This window comes from Corvus moneduloides, chromosome 10, assembly GCF_009650955.1.
Source record: "Corvus moneduloides isolate bCorMon1 chromosome 10, bCorMon1.pri, whole genome shotgun sequence".
Lineage (NCBI taxonomy): Eukaryota > Metazoa > Chordata > Aves > Passeriformes > Corvidae > Corvus > Corvus moneduloides.
The window spans coordinates 11,403,499-11,423,520 of NC_045485.1; the positions used below are offsets into that span (position 1 = coordinate 11,403,499).

The 20,022-nt window shown below is 36.5% G+C and overlaps 1 long non-coding RNA gene across 1 annotated transcript; it reads left to right on the forward strand.

Moving 5' to 3' along the window:
* The first annotated feature begins 78 nt into the window (after positions 1 to 78).
* LOC116448504 lies at positions 79 to 19,528 on the forward strand. The gene is made up of 4 exons (XR_004241978.1): positions 79 to 693; positions 6,594 to 6,667; positions 8,771 to 8,817; positions 17,235 to 19,528. It is a non-coding gene; the product is annotated as an uncharacterized LOC116448504 (long non-coding RNA).
* Positions 19,529 to 20,022: the final 494 nt, after the last annotated feature.

Below are 20,022 nucleotides of genomic sequence, written 5' to 3' on the forward strand. Positions count from 1 at the left end.
GCCCCGGCTGCCGCCCCCCGCGCAGCCCCCGCCGCGGCCCGGAGCGAGGCCCGCTCGCTGCGCTCGGCGGAGCCGCGGTCGGCGGTCGGTATCCCTCCGCCGGGGTCGTCACCTCGGGTCCGCGGGAATGTCCCCACTCCGGGCGGCCGGGGCGCGGCCGGGGCGCGGGTCGCTGATGGCACCAGCGGCGGGGGTCAGACCCTGCCCGGCACCGCGGGACCGCCGCGGCTGCTCCTTTAAGAGGGGGCCGGGCTAGCGGTGACCCCGCGCGATGTCCGCCCCTTCCTGGTTGCCATGGAGACCGCTTGCCGGCGTCCCAAAATGGCGGCGGCGGGGCTGCCGCTTTCTTCACCGCCCGGAAGGGAAGGAAGACAGACCGGGGGCCTGAAACGACAGCGGCTTTAGCGAGGGCTTGCCTTTGGGGAAGGAGCGTCTCCATGCCTAGGCAGGACGGGGGGCCCCGTAAACCAGGAAGCGGCCCTGGAGGCGCCACCAGTAAGTGCCGCTGGCCTGGCCTCCCGAGGGCTGGGTTGCGTGAGGGCTGGCTGCTAAAAAGGGTATTTCCAGGCATGAGTGAAGACGAGGAGCCTCAGTATGTGGGAGATTCCTTCTACCTGGACTTTCCCGAGCCTGTGGGATGCGGCTCTGGGTGAGGAACCAGAGGAAAGGAGGAAATAAAAATCTATCAAAATGGTGAGTTAGTAGCCTTGCAAAGTAGTGTATGCACATCGTGATTTTGTACCCTTAAAACAGACGTAAGTACTCTCAGAAATGCCTCACAAATAAATGTGGTGCTACATTTAACGCAAATAAACAACAAATCCTTAAGTACTCCTTCTAAGAAAATGTAAGTTTAGCTGCACTTTCAGGGTGATCAGACTTAAGGCAGGAGAGTAAGCAATAAACTTTTCTGAGAAAGTTTTTTAAATGTCTCACTGGAACCAAAAAAAACCCCAACATATTTTTAAACTAGGAGGAAGTTTTCAGTTTTTTTTCATAAAGTAAACAAAAATAATGGGTATATGTACTTTAGGGGAAGAACTACTGCACAGTAACTGGGAAATATGTGCTTTTCAGTAGCTGAACTCTCGTAGTGGGCCTGTCCCACTACAAGACCCCATAGGAATCCTATGAGTGCTCTGCTTGTCTGTGGAATGTGATTGAGTGCTGTAGGGTCTTTGCTATTCATTTTTGCACTCAGATAATAAAAATAAGATGGTTCTTCTTATTATTACTGTTGTCAAGTTTTTGGTTCTCGTATCTGTTTCCTGTCACACACTTCAGGTATCTATTCTTGGGTGTGTTTTCAGCTGCCCAAATATATCCTGAAAACAAACCAAAGTCAGTTAACATAAACCATGCAAAAAAGCTTCACAGCTGTCAGTGTAAGTAAGTTCAAATTTTTCTGCAAATGTTCATTGTACAAAGCATTACCAGGAAGTTGGTGTCATTGAAAAATAATTGGTTTGAATTATTTAAAAAATTCAGCTTTGATTTTATGGCAATAAGATCATTTGAGTATTGTGCAGTGAATGTATGTATTTGAATATATCACTATATTTTCTGAAGCTAATGATTCCAGAAAAACTTCGTCATTCACTCAAATTTTAAATTCAGTACTCCTCAAAAGACCTTCACATAAGCAGTGTCTCCAGGTTTAACTTCTGTACATGTAAAACTTCTAGATGCTAGTTAACCTTTCTACAGGCTGTGGAATCTCCTGAGAGAAGACCTGTGTCAGAAATAGCAATTGAAGGTATGTGCATCTCTGATGTTCCAAGTTGTGTCTCATGTAAAATATATTTAGCCATCCTGTGTTAGCATGGAGGAGGCCTTGTTGTTGGTTCATGTTCCCCGTGTGCTATTTTGCAGTCTCCTAATAAATAACAGTCTTTGCCTGAAAGGCCTCAGTCTAAGCCTCCAACCAGGTACATGGTTACATGAATGCTGAAACCTGCTACTTTGAATAGTCCCATTCTTGGAAGTGAGTGGTTTCAGAACTGTCTGTTGTTTTTCTTTAAAAGAAAAAGGGGAGTTTGTGGCTGCATGGTGGATTTGTATGTAAGCTCCCATAATTCTGTCAAGTGTTGCCCTTCTTTGAATGGTCTACTTGGGCTTTACGTGAGCAGTAAATTCATCTCTTTCAGGATGAAGTTATCAATTTACTGGGCATGTCTTATAAAGCTCCAAGGCTTGTGGACCTGTGGTCATGGCCAGGATTTCCAGATATCAGCTAACTATAAAGTCAAACTGTCACAGAACCAGAAATCCTGTACAAATACAGAAGATCTTAAGAATGTGTTAGGGCAAGAAACCTAATTGCATAAATGAGCATTTACAGAATACAGTTCATCCAGCTGGATTGTATGGAAGGAGAGATCTTCCGAGCCATCAGTGAAATGATGTAGTAGCTATTTTAAGTCAGCAATCATAATTTTACAAATGCACAGAAACGATTCCACGTTTCCCCTGCATGGGCACCTGCCAGTTCCACTGCAGAAATGTAAGACTGAAAGAGACAACTTCAGGTCATCCAGTCCCAGTGCCTACTGTTTCATCCAACCACATAATAGATCCTCATAGGAGAAATGGGATTTATGTGTTTCAAAGGTAGTGACACTTTTTTCCTCTGCTACTTCACACAGAACAACTGCTCCAGATCATCACTTCTCTGATGGTTAGAAGTGCAGTTATGCAGATTAACTTACATGCATTTTGTTTGGATATCTTGTGTGTAGGTAGCAATGCTGTATATGTGTATGTATATATATGATATATTGTATGCATTTAATAAATATGTGCTCTGGATAGGGCTTGTTTTGTTTTTTCAGTCTCCACTTGTGAAACAGACTCTCTGCTTCTTGGTCACTCTCATATCTTTTCACTCAATCTCTTCCCATTAGTACTTTTATTCTTAATAATAATAAGCCTAAGAAGTTCCATGTGCAAAAGCATTGTTACTTCCCCATGTCTTCTGGAAAGTCCTGGGTGATTTAAATTTTAGGATTGTATTTAACTTTCTCTACCAAAATCATATTAATGACTCTTTATCATCCTTCAATTAGTTATTATTCCAATTTCTCCTGTCAACTTTTGATTTATAACTTTTTGGTTTATGGCAGAAATTATTTCCAAATGATGAATTTGCCACTTGTACTTCTCAAATTTTATTTTATTAATTTGTTTTCTTTTTCCTGTCCAGGACTGTTCTGAGTTGTTATGAAGAAGAAATTGGTGTACTTGTCAGGGTAAACATAAATAAAAAATGATTCTTGGCCATAAAATGTGTACTAGGGATCCTGCTAGTATTCATGGGAATGGTGAATAGTTTTTGTTTTGAGTGCATGTAGTGTTACATAGGATGGGAGTCTTTTTGTTCAAGATTGACATGAGGGATGGCAAATTGTTTCACATGTGCCTTTCCATTACCTTTCATTGTAAATGTTTTTCAATCTTGAAATGCCAAATTAATATTTGATATGCCAGTTATAATTTGGCAAGGTTTATCACAAACAACAATAGATTTTATGTGTTTGTACAAAGCAAGCAATTAATCCTATGGCTTTCAACATTAAATATAAGATGGCTTGAGAGAGCCACACAAATAACCAACATTTCTTATAAATTGTGTAATAGATGATAAATACAGGTTTTGAAAAGTGCAAGAGAGGAATCCAGATGGTGGGGTAGTGTACGAAAGATCGGTCGCTCATTTTGGTCAAAAAAGGAATATAGACACACATCCCCCACCCCCCAAAAAAAGTCTGGTGCTTAATCTGCTTATAGGGCAGGCTGATAACTGGAATGATGAAGCTGGTAACAAAAGAAATGTAATGGGAAAATGATCCGCTCAACATGTAATTAATACTAGCATCTGTCACCATTTAATGAATGCTACACTAATCAGAAGATTTTGTCACGTTAGTAAAATGTTCAGCTACTTACCCTCAAAAGACCAGCCTGGTACGTTCACAAGGCTGCCATTGTTCTGTGCAGTATTATACATAAGATCTGCTCCTGTAACAGCCAGGATAACTGAACTCTCTCAAATATGGAACTGCAGAATTGTGTGTTTGGGCAGAGGTCAGCATCTGGGTTCTCTATAACAAATATACACAGGACATGTAGATGAGCAAACAGTGTAAGTAACTGGGCAAACAGTCCTGATGAATGTTCTTGTTCTTTACTCCTCATTGCTCCTATTGTTTAGTGTTCGCCTCTACATCTTCAATCAGTTTCTGATTAAATCAATACATTCTGAGCACAGCAAATTATTTTGGATAATGGCTACTACAGTATTTGCTTAAAAGGTCCTATAATTAGTTGTTTCATTTTAGAAATAAAGGTTTTTCTGGCTTTTTTAGTTGTGAGCAAAGATTATGAACCTACAGCACTTAAATCTTTAAGAACATTTTTTTTAAAGTCCTTTTTCAATAAATAACCCAGTTCTGTGACTGATCTGTGTAAGTCCTACACTACAAAAATGCAAACAAACAAAAAACCACCACCACATCAACAACATAACCCAAAAAAATTTTTTTTAAATTAAGAAAAAAAAAAATAACACCAAAAAAATCCCCACACCAAAACAAAAAACCCCACCAAATTATCATTTTCCATTTCAGGAGACATTAATAAATGATCGTTGTAGTGGTTGTGGGCTGGCTGATTTTCAGTTGTGAGTACCTTCATGCTTTATTAAACCTGCAAGGATACCTCGTCCATTTGGGAAAAAGGTACTATAAAGTTAACTGCTATGTCTTGGGCTTGTTTTTAAGTCTTTATGATAACATTTGATATGTAACCTATTTGATTGACAGCAGATGCCATTTGAAGTGCTTAAGCCAGATGGATGGAGGGGGGGAGGAATTAACAGATGTTCTAATAGGCATTGAGCTGAAATTAATTTCATGTTACACAAAACAATTTTTGAAAGATAAGTCTTATTTTAAGTAAAGATTTGTGGGAAATGAACCTTTTTCAAAATTCTACTCCTTTTTTTGCATTTGAAACATGAACGATGCCAGTTATTACCTACCTGGACCAATTCTATTCAAGTCTCTTCTTTGACTTTTCAAACAGAGATTTGTGTTCTTAACAAACAAAAAGAGCATAGAAATTTCTCAAGAGGGAGTTTAAAAAAATTATATTTTTATTATGAGCTATTTGTATGGAGGACTTCAACTGCATAGAACTAGGAACTTCTTGTTGATGTTTTAAATTAGAAATATTTCAAGTATAGCTTGATGAGACCAGGAGAAGGCAGCCATTTTGTAGCAGCTCAGGAAATGCTCTGCTATGCTGAAAAGGTATATTTCCAAAAGAATCAAACATTTTCATGGTAATGGTATTACACAGTATTAAGCAGTAATTATCAGGAGAATGTTTGTTAAGCCTAAAATACATAGGGAAATCTCCTTTGCATTTTTGCTGTCTCTAATTCAGACATCAAAGTAAACAGTAGAGCTGCTGCTTGGAAAATGGAGACAGTTTCTCTGGGGAAATAATGCTGCACTGGAAAAACATGAATATTGTTGTCAGGTGTCTGTCCAAAGCTAAAATAAGTTGATTTAGCAGTGCCGTGACGTGTTGTGGTTTGGATGCCTGATGGTACCTCTCACTTCTTCCATGATGTGCCACCTCTGAATGTATGCAGTGGCTAGATCTTATCCATAAGGTTTTGGGAAAGATTTGGGAATTCTTTGGTCATGCTGCAGTATTGAAGATGTAATACAGCAGAAGAACTGACATAGGAAAATTTGGACTTTGAACAACTGAAATGCAATTTGTGATGTGTTGCACTGGCAATGCTGGAATTTCAGGGCTTTCCTTATTAGTGGAGCAAGATTTCTCTAAAGAAGGCATCACATACAGCAATGTAAATGGTGGGTTTTTACCTTCCCAGAAGACTCATTTCTCTTTTTTGGAAGGTGGTTGTTTTGGCTTTTTTTTCCCCACAAACATTACCAAATGCTTAACCCTGTGAAACATTCATTTATTGATTTGAAATTAGATATATAACTGATACAGGATGATTATTACTTGTGAAGTTGAGTTCTTAGTTAACCCTATGATAATGCAGTGCTGTCATGTGGGTTTATAAAATTCTTTTTCAGTAGTGTTTGAGCTGTCATTTGAAGATGTGTTGGAATATTCTCATACCAGTTTCAATTAAGGTATGTTAAAGATGATAAAGTAATCTTAGTTAATTCACTATTACTCTGGTTTAACTATATCACTGGTAGCCTAGAGTGTATTGGGTTTTGTCTACTTACAACTAGTCTTTAATATACAGATAGCAGGATCTCACAGAATTGCAATGTTTAAGCTCCAATTTTGAGTTTTATGCATGGTTTTAATATTTGTGGCTTTCTTTAGAAGTGTCATACTTTATCTAGTCCTCCCTGATAAGGATGATTTTCAGGTCATGAAGGTGTAATAGTTTCTCAAGGTAAGCAATCACGACTACTTTCTGCTTAATAATGTGAACATTTCTTGCTGTAACCAAGTGATGTTCACGTGTTCATTACTGCTAGTGTTTGTTCTTTAGAAACAAAGAAGACTGAGTTATATTTTTTGCTTGCCTTACTTAGGTAATAAATCCTTATCAATCTTGTTCTCTGTGTTGGGATACTTCAGGAGTAATTCTACTTTTGTGTTACCAAAGGTAAGTTTGTGTTCTTACCTGTTGTCTTGTTTTCTTTTTTCCGGCTTCAAGTTAGAAAAATAATTATTTCTTCTTTTCTTTTGCCTTTATTAACCAAGAGCAGTCTACATTATTTCATTTTCCATATGCACAATAGCATTTATGATGAAGAGCTATCAGATATGTTTACTTGACTAGGCATACCATATATTTATACTTCTTTCATTTATCAAAAGTAATTAAATGCACTAAGCAAAGTGTTCAAGGGAAGGAAAAAGGCAAGAAGTGTAGAAGGCAAAGTGAGAAAAGGTTCAGAATTTTTATCTCAAAGTGAGATAGGCTATGAAAGTCTTATGTAAAGATGCACCAGTGAAACCTAAAAATTATTTTTAAATGAAGTTGCTGGTCTAAACTGCTCTATGGATTTTTATTGTAAAGATTTGCTTGATTTTGATTGGATATAAACTAAATCAGTTTGTGTTAAACTGAAATAAGCCTGAATTAAACCAAAGTAAAAGTGCCTGCAGCTTTTGGATGGGCTTCACTAAATTAGATTAAAATTGTGCACTGGGTACAACCAGTGTAAACATCATTTTTTGGCTGAAACCTGAATTACACAAATTGTCTGAAGAAGGGTGGGAACTAGAAGAATGAACACTAGTGCACAGTAAAATTATAAAAATCATTGCTGAAAAACTCAATACTGTAGAAGCAGAAGCCTGGGAGAGTGTCTGAAGCCAGAGTTCTAAATAACAAAATAGGATGATAATGAACAATAGAGTGAAAGGAATAACAGCAGATGGGGATTGCAGGCAAGAGAAGCTGCATAGCTGGAAAGCATCAAAAAATCAAGCAGATACTTGTGACAGAAAATGCAATATATGTTTTAGTATATGTACGCATCGAATTATCACGACAAATGATAATGATAGACTTCAGCTTTTGCTAAGTTGGTGCTGCAGCTGAGTTGTACAGTTGTTTCCTCCTATGCAGTTTACAATGAGACTGAAACCTACAGATAACAAATGTTAAGTTTCATATAAAACGAGTAATTAAAATTGGACTGAAAAAATCCTAGTGTTCCTGTTTCCTAGAATTTGGTTCCTTGATTTGAGGTGGTATTAAAGCTGTAAATAGACAGCAAGGGAACTTTGAAAAACACACTGATAGTGTTAGTTTGTTCTTTAAAAATGTGATGAGATTTTAGGGGCCAGTGCAATAGATGTTTCTCAAAATTTAGAGTAGGAGATGTCAGTGCTAAAAGTGAGCTGCCCACTTAAGAATATAGGAAAACAGTTTTCAGCAGATATTAGATTAAACTGGTGGCAGATACATGCAAATCAGGAAGATAAGAAGTATCCAAGAAGAGAGCTGTGGGATGATTTAAGTAAGACTTCATCTGTAATAGAAGAGACTGCCAGTTATATGTACAGACCCTGCTAAAAGAGGTGCAGATTCCCTAAAAATTACTTTGCACTGTAACACTGCTGTACTTCAGGACATTTTATACAGATAGCAGGAGTCTGACTGCTCTGTTTTGTTGTTTGGGTTTTTTTTACTCTAATAAAGAGGAAACAAACTCAAGCTCAAAAAAAAAAAAAGGAAAAAAGAAAAGAAAAAAAGAAATTTAAAGCATAGACTTGACCTGAAATTCCAACAAGGAGTCCTTGAAACTGAATTAAGAAGGACAAAACCAAAAGAAATGGTTTTAAATTAAAACTGTCAGTGTCTTACCCATCTAGAAAGGAATGTTATGTCTTGCACTTAGCTTGCATCCTTTGTTCTGTTAAGTAGTGGAATAATCTCTTTGTGGCAGTCTGATCTAGGTCTGCCTGTTTAATCACATTAATAAATGGCAAGTATCATGCTCATAATTGAAGACTCTGATCCTCTAGAGTAATATTTTATTCCCTCTGATAGTTTTGCTTTCCCTTCAGCACATCCCCTCCCTTCTGCATTGTCTCTCACTCTTGTATTGTTTCTCTGATCTGTGTGCACAAGTCTGTATAAAGGTAGACCTTAGCTTCCAAAGCACCTGTGCTATAAGCAGCTATGATAAACTGCTTTACCTACTTTTTTTCTTACTTTCTTCACTTTTTATTTGTTCTCTCTCCCACCCACAAGCTCTGGGAAAACCAAGGAAGAAAGATACTAAAATAGGAATAAACCAGGTATGTAACTGAGAGAAGGGGAGGAGACCATGGCAAGACAACAGATTTTGTGCTCAAATATAACTACTGCATTCCCCAAAGGAAAAGACAATTATTATTTCCAAGCTTTTTTATTATATCTTCCTCCTGTATTTTACTAAAATGTTCTTCAGATGCTGTCAGTGGGAGCCTTTAGTAGTCATGCACACACACAGGCAAAGCTTATCCCTTGGCTTAAGTGGGTTGATGTTTCTGAGTGTGAGTGAAGTGATGGAAAAATTATCAGCTTCATAGTTGCTACATGTGAAATTTTGGAACTGAGACACTTCTCTTTTTCTTCATGAGCTTGAAATATTTGTTAAAAGCACTGCACGAAACAGTTTGCCTTTACACCAGGAAGTTATCTTTTTTCTGTCATTGTCTTTACCTCTGTACTCTGCTCCAGTCACTGATGTATTTTTATTTGCTAACTAAATTGTTTTAGCTTTTCTTGCTATTAATAGTAATACTTTTTTTTCTCCAAAACCAAAGCAGACATAGGGAAGGGAAGTATGTGGGTTTGCATGATGACTAACATGGTCCTGAGAAGAATATGTACAAACTTTCAAGTACACACTGTTGTCCAGAATTTCAACCCAATGATGTGTATGAGTTTTTCTTGTAGAATAGTTCCTTTAGCACAGCTGGGCATTACACTTTAGATTCTTTGGCATATATGAAATGGACATCTCTTAAAAAAGACTGAAAAATGGACAATGTCTAGTAAATGCCAAAGAGACCTATTTTTTCTTCTCATGAGTGCACATCAGAAGACTGTAGAGATGTAATCCTATCAGTGTAGACAAAATAGTAATTTGTATAATTTCCTATACTATAGCAAATGCAGATGTTAGCATTTTGTATCAGTTGTCAAATGAAGCAGGGACCTTGTAAGCCCTACCTTAAATTTGAGAAGAAAGTTAATAAATTGCCAAAAGAACAAAAAGCATCCGATTTCACAGACGTAACAGGCAGCAGCTAGTACCTATTTGATTTCCTGTTGTTCATCCCTGAAATGTGGAATGGCACCAGTGCTTTAGTTTAATTTCAGTTTGGTGGACTCTTGCACTATTGCACCCAGATGTGTTTCATTTTTTTGTGTTTGCTCTGAAAAAGTTGTCCTTCAAAGACTTCTTAGAACCCTAAATATGTTAAGACTTAATTAACTGCTAACTCTTGATAGTCTGTTTTACTTTCTTTTTCAATGAAAGAGGTCAAACCCTGTCAGCAATTTTGAGCTACATACCACCACCAGCCCTGAAACCAGCGTGGTCCTCTTTTTCAGGCTGCATTTGCTGGTGTGCACATTCTTGCATATTAACCAAATCAGAACTCTCAAAATAGTCTGCTTTGTCCAGTCATATATTTTCGTTACAGAGTCTCACTGGTTTTGGAGGCAGGAAGGAAAAAATGATTCTTCACAAGATCTACAAGATCTACATTCTTGCTTTTAAGTTAATCACAATATGCCATTGTAGCCTCGCATGAAACAATTGCCCGTGTATGTTACCGTTCCACAGCAGCTTATCCCATAGGGATCAAAATAGCATTGGCTTGAGCTGGGTCAGTGTCCATGCCTAAGGATAGCCTCACTCCAGCTCTTTCTAAAGTTATGAAACATTTCATTTTAGTTCTTTTGTAAATACCTGTCCATTGCCAGTGCTAGCTGGTTCTATAGTTTAGACACAATACACGGTTACCTTTTCTTGGTGAAAATTATGTAAAATTTTAAGGTATACCTGTTTTGCATTTTTAAACTGACCTAGAAGCCTCAGCTTCATTCACTTGCAGAATGAGCATAGCTTTGTCTAAGCCTGAAGATTTCTGTTGTGCAACTCAAATTTTCCTTTATTTCTTATGCAGTCAAAGCTGCAGTGTGGATTTAAATGCAACTGTATGAAAAACTTCACTATAAAGTAAAAAAATCCAGTACTATGGTATCAGCTTCTCAATTAGATGCAACTATGTTAGAGTCAGAGTAGAAAAAACTATGACAAGAGGGATGCCTTTTTGTAAATAAAATTGCATGTAAACTAACAGGGATTGGAAACATGAAGGAAGCAGCTAAGATGGAATTTTTTACCAATTAATTTCAGAATTTAAAATATTTATCTAGTGAAAGCATTTGACTTAACATGTTGGAAGTTGAGCCTAGATTTACAAATTCTTAGGCAACAAATTAGCAGATACTGGCCTCAAGCAACCAATTAAGTGAAAGATGCTTAGTTATACAGATCATGATTTTAGAAGTATCTAATTTAATATATATTTGTCTCCTTTATTATATTTCAGTAATGCTGATATTTATTCTGCATTTATTTTGTAAAGATTTACGTGAGGGTGAAACGGGCAATTTCTTAACCAAAGTACATGGAAGTGAATTGTTTTAAAACCAATAGATTCATTTGAAATTGTAGTAAAAATGCAACAATAGTGTGCAAGAGAAAATAAGATAAAATGATAAAATGAGTCATAGAAGAATTTGAATATTCTAATTTTGAAATCAAAATTTTAAGGTCTCCTCCAATCTACAAAACCCAGCCAAAAAGCCCAGGTTGTCTTTTTTAAAAAAAAAAACTGTGGAGAAGTAATATAGTATGGGATAAAATAGTCTGGGAGAAGGGATTTAGTAGAGATAAAGTCATTAGGACAACTGAAAATGTGACATTTTCTCAGTAGAAGGCACAATGGCTTCTTCACTGCACAGTGGAATGAGAGCTTGGATTGTAGTAACAAATCCAGTGCTGAAAACAAAGACTGGGGATTTAGGTCATTCACCTGGGACAGAGGAAAATGTTTTAATCTAGATCTCCTGAATCTCAATGTTCTTTTCTAGATTCTGGAGTCACCTTCCTTCTCCAATGAATGTTTAACTCTTTAAAGGAGAACAATTTAAGGGAAAAATTAACCTCCATATAGTCTGTAATCTGAAAAATTCTAGTTCGAGTTACTAGTTTTTAGCAAAGCAAAAAGCTGAATCTGAAGAAGTTTGAAATCCTAAAAATGTGTACTGGGGAAGGAAAAAGTTTCTCATATTTGCCTTTGTGCAGGGTTTCACAATTCACACCGTCTGTCTTCAACTTCTCCCAGAGGTTTCTTATTATACAATATGAGTCTGACGTGTGAGACTTGTCTTTACTTCTATAGCTTCTAAATTAGATTAAATTAAAGGAAGAATGAGACCCACATCCTTAAAAGCTGTCTCACCATATGACAAATTTCAATTATTATTTTCTCATACAATGTAAATAGTTCTATACTTCTGGTAATCTACAGTTCAGATTAATTTTGGCAATAGATATTTCCTAAATGGTTTATTTTTTGCTAATTTTCACTTAAATATTTTAGTAGCTTTATTTGTTTAAAAAATCGCAATGACTTTTTACCTGAAGCCTTGTTTGGTTGCTGCTGTTTAGATTTGGGTTTGCTTTGGAATAAGCAATGTGGTGGTGAATTGCTTTACCGCTTGCACCTCCAAATAACATCAAGAATGGAATGTGTCCATGGTAACCAGGATGCACTCATAACACTTTCCATTCTTCATCTTTTAATCTATGCAAGTAGTATAGTATTATAAAATCTATGCAATATTTTTATTTGAAATAACCACATGCTAAAAGATTACCAAGGTAACTGCAATTTGTCCTGCGTATTTGTACATAAAGAAGTTTTTTAATGGAATGGTGCTATTGGCAGTTTGTTTCACTGTAAATCAAAGAATAATGTTTCGAAAAATCCCAGTGGCGTTCAATAAAATTACTTTAATATTTTACTTTTTCTGTGCCTCTGCATGTTGGCATGTTCTTTCCATTTTGGCAGATAGTTCTATTGCAGTGTGCTTTGTGGTACAGCAATTAAGAGGAGGAGATATTATGGATATATGTATTTCTGTAGGTTTTTTTGAAATTACTATTAAAACACCTTGGAATTTATACAACAATAATTTGGAATTGTACAAAAATACTGCAAGAAAGTAAATTTTTATACCCAGATTAAAACTTCTGCTGTAATGGACAGGTGTATTTCATTTGCAGAGTATTGACTTATGTTCTGTTTTAAAGTTTGTTGGATTCTATAAAGATAAAAATCTTTTTCAAGAGTCTAAACACACATGCCCACTCTAGTGTTTGGAATAAATATGTTTTTGGACACTCAAATCTATTTAAACTTGCATTATAGATAAATTCACTCATACACACAAAATAATAAACGAAAAGTATATAAAATACTGTGAAAAGTCTGTCTTGCTTATGGCAGTGCAGACTTTCAGTATCTGCTATCTGTATACACTTTGTTTTGTTGCACTGTATATCACAACTGAAAAGTATTGATTAATGTATTTTATAACAGATCCCAACACATTGTAATCTGTGGTGCAACACTGCTCTGCTTTTTTAAGAATTAGACTTCTAAAATTGTTTATAGTTAATTGCTTTATCACCTTATAGATTTAATCTGTAGAACATTGTTAGGTATTCAAGTTCAAAAGTTTAAAAGCAACAGTTATCAATTGTTTTTGGTAAGTGGTTTTGGGGGCAGGTACTTATTTTCTTTTTCAGTTACACTTGGCATTTTCATGCTGAGAAATGGGTTTGTTTGGGGTTTTTTTTAAAGAAATGTCACTTCCAACAGTAACATGAAAAGGCCGGGAGAAAACCTATTAACCAGGTTTCTTTTCTGCTTTAACAGTGGGGTTTTTCCCGTATATACTGTATTCTTGTGGACCATGTTGAAGGGTATGCAAGCTGAGGAACATGTTAGAGATGTCTTTTCTTTCTCCACTTGGGTACCAGTTTTATTTTGACCTTATTCTCACCTCGTGTTTTCCACAAATAAGAATGGAAGTAGCCTTGTGCGCTGGTTCTCCCTACACTGCTAGAGATAAAAAGAGCTTTTGGAAGTACAGTACAGCATTCACTGTCCTATTATCCCTGTGCTGGGCTGCAAACATTCTAGTTCTAAAGCCTTCCCAGGTAGTAACATCATCTGTGGAACAGAATGACAAGGGCTTTATAATCCCTTCTGCATTGAATCCCCATATTACCCCTCATATATGAAATGGTGTTATTTTAACAACATTGCAGAAATGTTAATTCCACTGTGATCAAATGTTTCAGTGGTATCATTTATTTTTCATGTATTTAATTCCAGACTGCAGTTTGGATGAGTATGGGCTTTTTTGCCTTCAAAGATGCAACTGTTTCACTGCAAAAGAATAAAGATTGTGTATTGTAAAATAAGATGAACTTATGTAACTGAGTAAGACTTTTTCCTTTTATTCACATAATAAGTTTGTTTTACAGAGTACTGTGGATATCTCTGAGCATTAATCAAAGCTATTTTATCAAAGCTTCCCCAGTACTTGTCACTGGTGGCTGCACCTCGAGTACTGTGTCCAGTTCTGGGCCCCTCAGTTCAGGAAGGACGTTGAGATGCTTGAACGCGTCTAAAAGAGCGCAACAAGGCTGGTGAACAGTTTGGAACACAAGCTCTATGAGGAACAGCTGAGGGAGCTGGGGTTGTTTAGCCTGGAGAAAAGAAGACTCAGAGGTGACCTTATCACTCTCTACAACTACCTGAAAGGTGGTTGTAGTCAGGTGGGGATTGGTCTATTTTTCCAGGCAACAACTGACAGAACAAGAGGACAGTCTTAAGCTGCGCCAAGGGAAATTTAGGTTGGATGTTAGGAAAAAGTTTTTTACTGAAAAAGTGATAAAGTTCTGGAATCGTCTGCCTGGGGAGGTGGTGGAGTCACCATCCCTGGATGTGTTAAAAAAAAGATTGGATGTGGCACTCAGTGCCATGGTTAGTGGAGATGGTGTTAGGGCATGGGTTGGACTCGGTGATCTTGAAGGTCTCTTCCAACCTGGTGATTCTGTGTGATTCTGTGTGTGATTTTATATGCATGCAACCAGATATATGATTTAGCAATTCTGATACCCCATATAATGGGGTTTATCAGAATTGGTTATCAAAATGGTTATCAAAATGATAAATTTTAACTGGCTGTATTTGACATTCAGATGAAGATGTTAGGCATTTATTCAAACTTATTTACTGTTGCTGTATATGAGATATCAACTGGATAAAAGAAAGGCTTGAACAATACAGAGATGATTGGTTGTAGGCCTGCCTTAGCAGATCATCTGCAATCTGAGCTTTAATTTGAAAGTTAGTGATTATACTGAATGTAACTCATTGGGAGTTGCAAATACTTAATGCTCAACTTTAAAATCTACATTTTAGCACTGAAATACCGGAGACGTTTAAAGTGAAATTTGATATTGAGAGATGTAAACCACTGTTGTCAGATCTAAGATTTGTAATAGTAACTGTGTTTTTCAGTCAGTATATATAAGTATTGACAGTTAACTCGAGGCTTGCTTTTAATTTTCCTTTTAGGCATGCCAGTAGAAAAAATAAAGATCTATGGAGTATGGTTTTTTATATGCACCTGTACGTGAGTGTGTTTATAAATGTTCACCTCACTAATACTCACATTTGTCAGTTTTATCACTCATGTCAGGAACCTACCTACAGGTAAGACACTGCAAAGTCCTCACTTTTCTCAATGAAATGGAAGGAAACAAATCAGATTAATATTAGTAACACTGGAATATATGGGGTTTTTTAACCTTGTCTGCAACAGCAAGTGAATTTTACTTCTGGCTTCGAGTGTGATCTTTATGAGCAACTTGTGTGAAGGAAGAAACATGATGATGATTTTCCTCTCCTGAAGGCCCAGCTGTGACAGCAACAAAAAGAAAGTCAATATTAAAAGCTGACATGCTGTTGAAGCACATGTGTAATGTTTTAAGAGAACTCAGGGAAAATTACTGATAGTGAGGGCCACTTATAGTCCATCATTTCATAGCTATCTAGTTTACTATTCACGTTAATTTTTTTGTCTCAGTTGCATGCTTTGTAATGCAGATTTTCTTTTCTTTTTCTGTCTCTGAAAATGTGAGTTTCACATGTACATCTGGAGGGCTATTGCCAGAGTTTTCAGACAGTCTTAAGTGCTGAGCTTTGAACTGTCCTATTAGTTTTGATTTCTACAAAATGTTAAAATCGCAGTTTAACTTCTAAGCTGCCACTTTTGAATGCCTGAGCAGTTGGATGGGTATTTCTACTTAACCACACAATTTAATGCCTGATACATTGTGATCCTATGAATAAATGAAAAACAAAACCAGAATGTTTATAGTCTTGCCAGTTGAGATGTCTTTAAGTGCATGTTTATTTCTATGAACAATTTGCATGCAGGGGTTGTCAAAGCATTTTACACTTGTTGCAGGTACATTACGGGATGTTTATTGTGCCTTGAAGCCACTGGTAATGTAACTGGTCTGATCTTTTAGGAAAACTTTGTTTTGGGACTGTAGTAATATTTACACAACCCAAACCCTGAATCTGAGTAATATATTATTTATCTCATGGTACTTGATATTAATTTTCTTCTTTCACAGTTACAGGTAATTTTCAGGTGATGGAAAATTTCACTTAGGAATGAATTTCATTGTTTAAGACCAGAGAAATTTTAGAATCCCAGGAGGATAATTTTAATTACAAATATTGGGTGGCATAGAACAGAATAATCTAGCAATATTGATCTGCAATAACTTTCATGAAAGATGTGATTGCTTTGGCTAACATACTTTTTCCTATGAATTTATTAATATAAATTAATGTATTAATAATGAAAAATCCAAAAATACATGAGAGTAAACCTAAATATATGATTTATTTCTACGGCCATGTTGTGAGCCACCCAGATTTGGATTCCCAATCTGATTTGACACAATCAACTGCTAATGCAACAGGTGATTGGGACTATACACGTGCAAAATTCCTTTAGGAGCAGACAGCCAGGAAAAGAAAGGCTGTGGGGACACCACTAAATTAACCTCAGAGATAGACTGGCCACTGAGAACATCTGAAATAATGATGCATTTTCCCAAAGTTCCATGGAACTATGTGTCCCAGGTAGTTACTGCTCTGCATCTTCTTATAATTTTGGTAATGGATTAATTTAAGGGGTGGTCATGTCACAAGATACAATGTCATGGTTCACAGAGGAAACAGTCTTCTGAAAATACTAAGCCTTAGACACCTCAATTCAGTAACTGCTGGGGATAGATGAGATGAGCTATGGTCTAGTCTGGAAATGGAGAACTTCATAACGGCACCTGCAGTCTCTTTTGTAGCTTGAGACCTGATAGTACAAAAACCCCTTGGATTGGTGAGATCTTGATTTTTTAAAATAAACTGCTTTTGTATTCTGATTGTGTACAGACATAAAAAAAATATTTACAGATGTGGCTTCATGTTTATCCTGTTTTTATTATGAACTTGAAAAGTGTCATTTTCAAATTAAGTTTTGTTTTTCTCATCAACAGCTTTGGTAGACATCATCTTATTGAATCATCATCTCATTTAATCATCATTTTATTTGAGTAAGTCGTCCAGGGAGGTGCTGGAATCACTGTCTCTGTAAGTGTTCAAGAGGTGTCTGGATGTGACAATTGGACAATGATTTCAGGATGATTATGGTGGTGCTGGATTGATGGTTGGACTGGATAATCTTGAAGGTCTTTTCTGGCCTTGGTGATTCTGTGGTTCCATGATTATTTACACCTAGGTGGAGGAGGTCTGCTTTCCCAAGAAGTATATGAATCTTGGGAAAGAGGTATGGTGGGAGAGGGCAGGGTACAATTATTTATCTCTTTTCAAGAATGAACTTGAGTGGATCTTCACTTAGAGCCTCAGATAGGACCAACACATTCTCTGTGCTTTGCTTATTAAAATCTAACACTTCCTACAGCACAATTGAGAGATTTTTAGCCCTGCTGAGTTCATGTGGCCTGCACTTCTATGTTTAGGTTTGTGTTTGTTCAGTTTGTGTTTCTGATTCCCTGTTATAACTTTTGCAACTGATCAATTTCAAGTCAACTTGGTAGAAATAATACCACCTCCTTAGGCTGCTGGGTAGGTCTGCAAGTGAGCCCTGTTCCATGGATGGAAAGGCTGCACATTCTGAGCTCAAGTGACTGGATATATGCACAAGCCATAGAAAAAGTTTCAATCAGCACTCACAGTCCATGACAAAACCAATCTTTAATTCCAGTTATTACTGTTTGTTTTGACTAGAAGGGGAATGAGTATGTCCTGAACTGACAGAAAATGGACTGCCTGTTGAACTTGGCTCAGAGTCTTTAAATATGCTGGGGTTTTGCTGTAGATGATCCTAATTGCTCCATTAGTTGAAGCAAAAAGTTGTACCACATTTTAATGCATGGCAAAATTGATAATCATTTTTTAAAAACTTGAGCTTTCAAAGAAGTAGTCTTCTATAATTTTTGTTGACCCCTTTTTTTAAATTTGTCTTATAAAAGTAGATTTGATATGTGAATAAGTGCTGGGGAGAAGGATTCTAGCTTTTTGGTTTTTATTCATTGCTTGTAGTGTAAGGTTTTCCTGCAGCATTTGATATTAATATGATGTCACAATGAAACATCTGTTTTACGTTACGTGGATGCAATGATTTAGCTAATGAAATTATTCTTAGCAAGCAGTTTTCTACTATTATTCTGTGTTTGTAGTAGGTTACAAATAATTCAGTAGGTTATAAATACGATCTGCCTGCTTTTTCTTGAAAAGTCTTACTGATGGTTCAGAGGTTTCCTATCCTATAGGAAGTATTGAAAGCCACAGTTACCATTCTTTTCTAAAATGTAGTCATTTCTTCCTCCTTCTAAAATTATCTCTAAAATTGAGGGGTTTCCCCTCTATTTTTTATTAAAATTGTAAAATAAAGCTGTTTTCTTTTTAGAAAAATGCTGGCATAAATAGGAGTATTGCAAGTATAAATTACTATGTTTGTGAGTTGTATTGTCATACTGATATTATTTCTGTCCATAGTTCTTGCTGTTCCACACAGTCAGATGTTTTTACACCTCCTCACCTCCTGTTAAGAGCTTTGCTGCTCTTAAGTATTCATGTATTATTATTTTTCTATTAATTCTCCATAAATATATGTACATATATATGTACACTGGAAGAAGAGATATCTATATTCTGGAATAATATTCTAGTTATCTGTACTGATTTATTTGCTACCTGTGGGTTCAAATAAAAATCTTCTCACTAGATCCATGGTTTGCTGCTAAATGCCAGTAAAATGTTTTCCTGTCAAGTATTGGTATTTCCTGTCATTGTCTCCTGGTTTTCATTTCTAATATTTTATCTCTTTTCATGTGGTTGGGATTTTCAGAGAATTTTTTTATAAGGTGCCTGAACATTACTATTTTACTAAATTTATAGGAACTACCATACAGATGTAAACATCCATGTTTGTTTTGAGATGTTTTCTGTTCTTTTTGGGCAGTGAAATAACATATCATTAGTTTGTTTTCATAATTTCATAAAGCCAAGAGGATAGAGCAAGGTTTTGTATTTGGTTTTGCAGTGATGGAAAGTTAATTGATGATAGTGTCAAGCGAGAGAAGAGAGGTCTGCTTATATTTCAGGATGAGTGAACAATTAGTACAAGTCATCGAATGTTCTCCAGCACTCGCAGAATGAAAATTTCATTGAAAACTTAAAACAAATTAAATACTAAATATACTTTTAAATAGCCAAACCAGATCACACTATTATTTCCAGAAATAAATAATTTCAAGAAAAACTCAAATATTTGTGTGGTAGCCTGCTTGATCATTCAACATGAAATAGATGTACAATGCAAATATTATCTTCATCATTGCCAGGATGAGAAGATTTGGAACATTCTTACGTATCAGCTTGAATTAGATCAGCCCAAACATTTTTAGTTGACTGTGTAGATCATTTTGTACTTGCATAAGGAATTTGAGAGAAATTAACAGCTATATAGAACTGAGATGCTTGGAACGCAAAAAAGCAAAGGAGAACTGACAGCAAACTGATTCTGCAGTATGATGCAGCATGGAAAAGACCACTGCAGGACACTGGGCTGCCTATCCAAAGACATGAAGGAAGATAAGGTGGCAGCTTCCTCCCATATAGTTACCTTAGGAATACTTGGCGGGAAAAAAAAGAAAAAAATCTTACCATCTTAACAGTAAAATCATGTAATTTCTGAAGCTCTTTCAAAGGTATTTACATAAGCTTGAGTTTTGTAATTAATCTTACAAAATACTTTGGAAG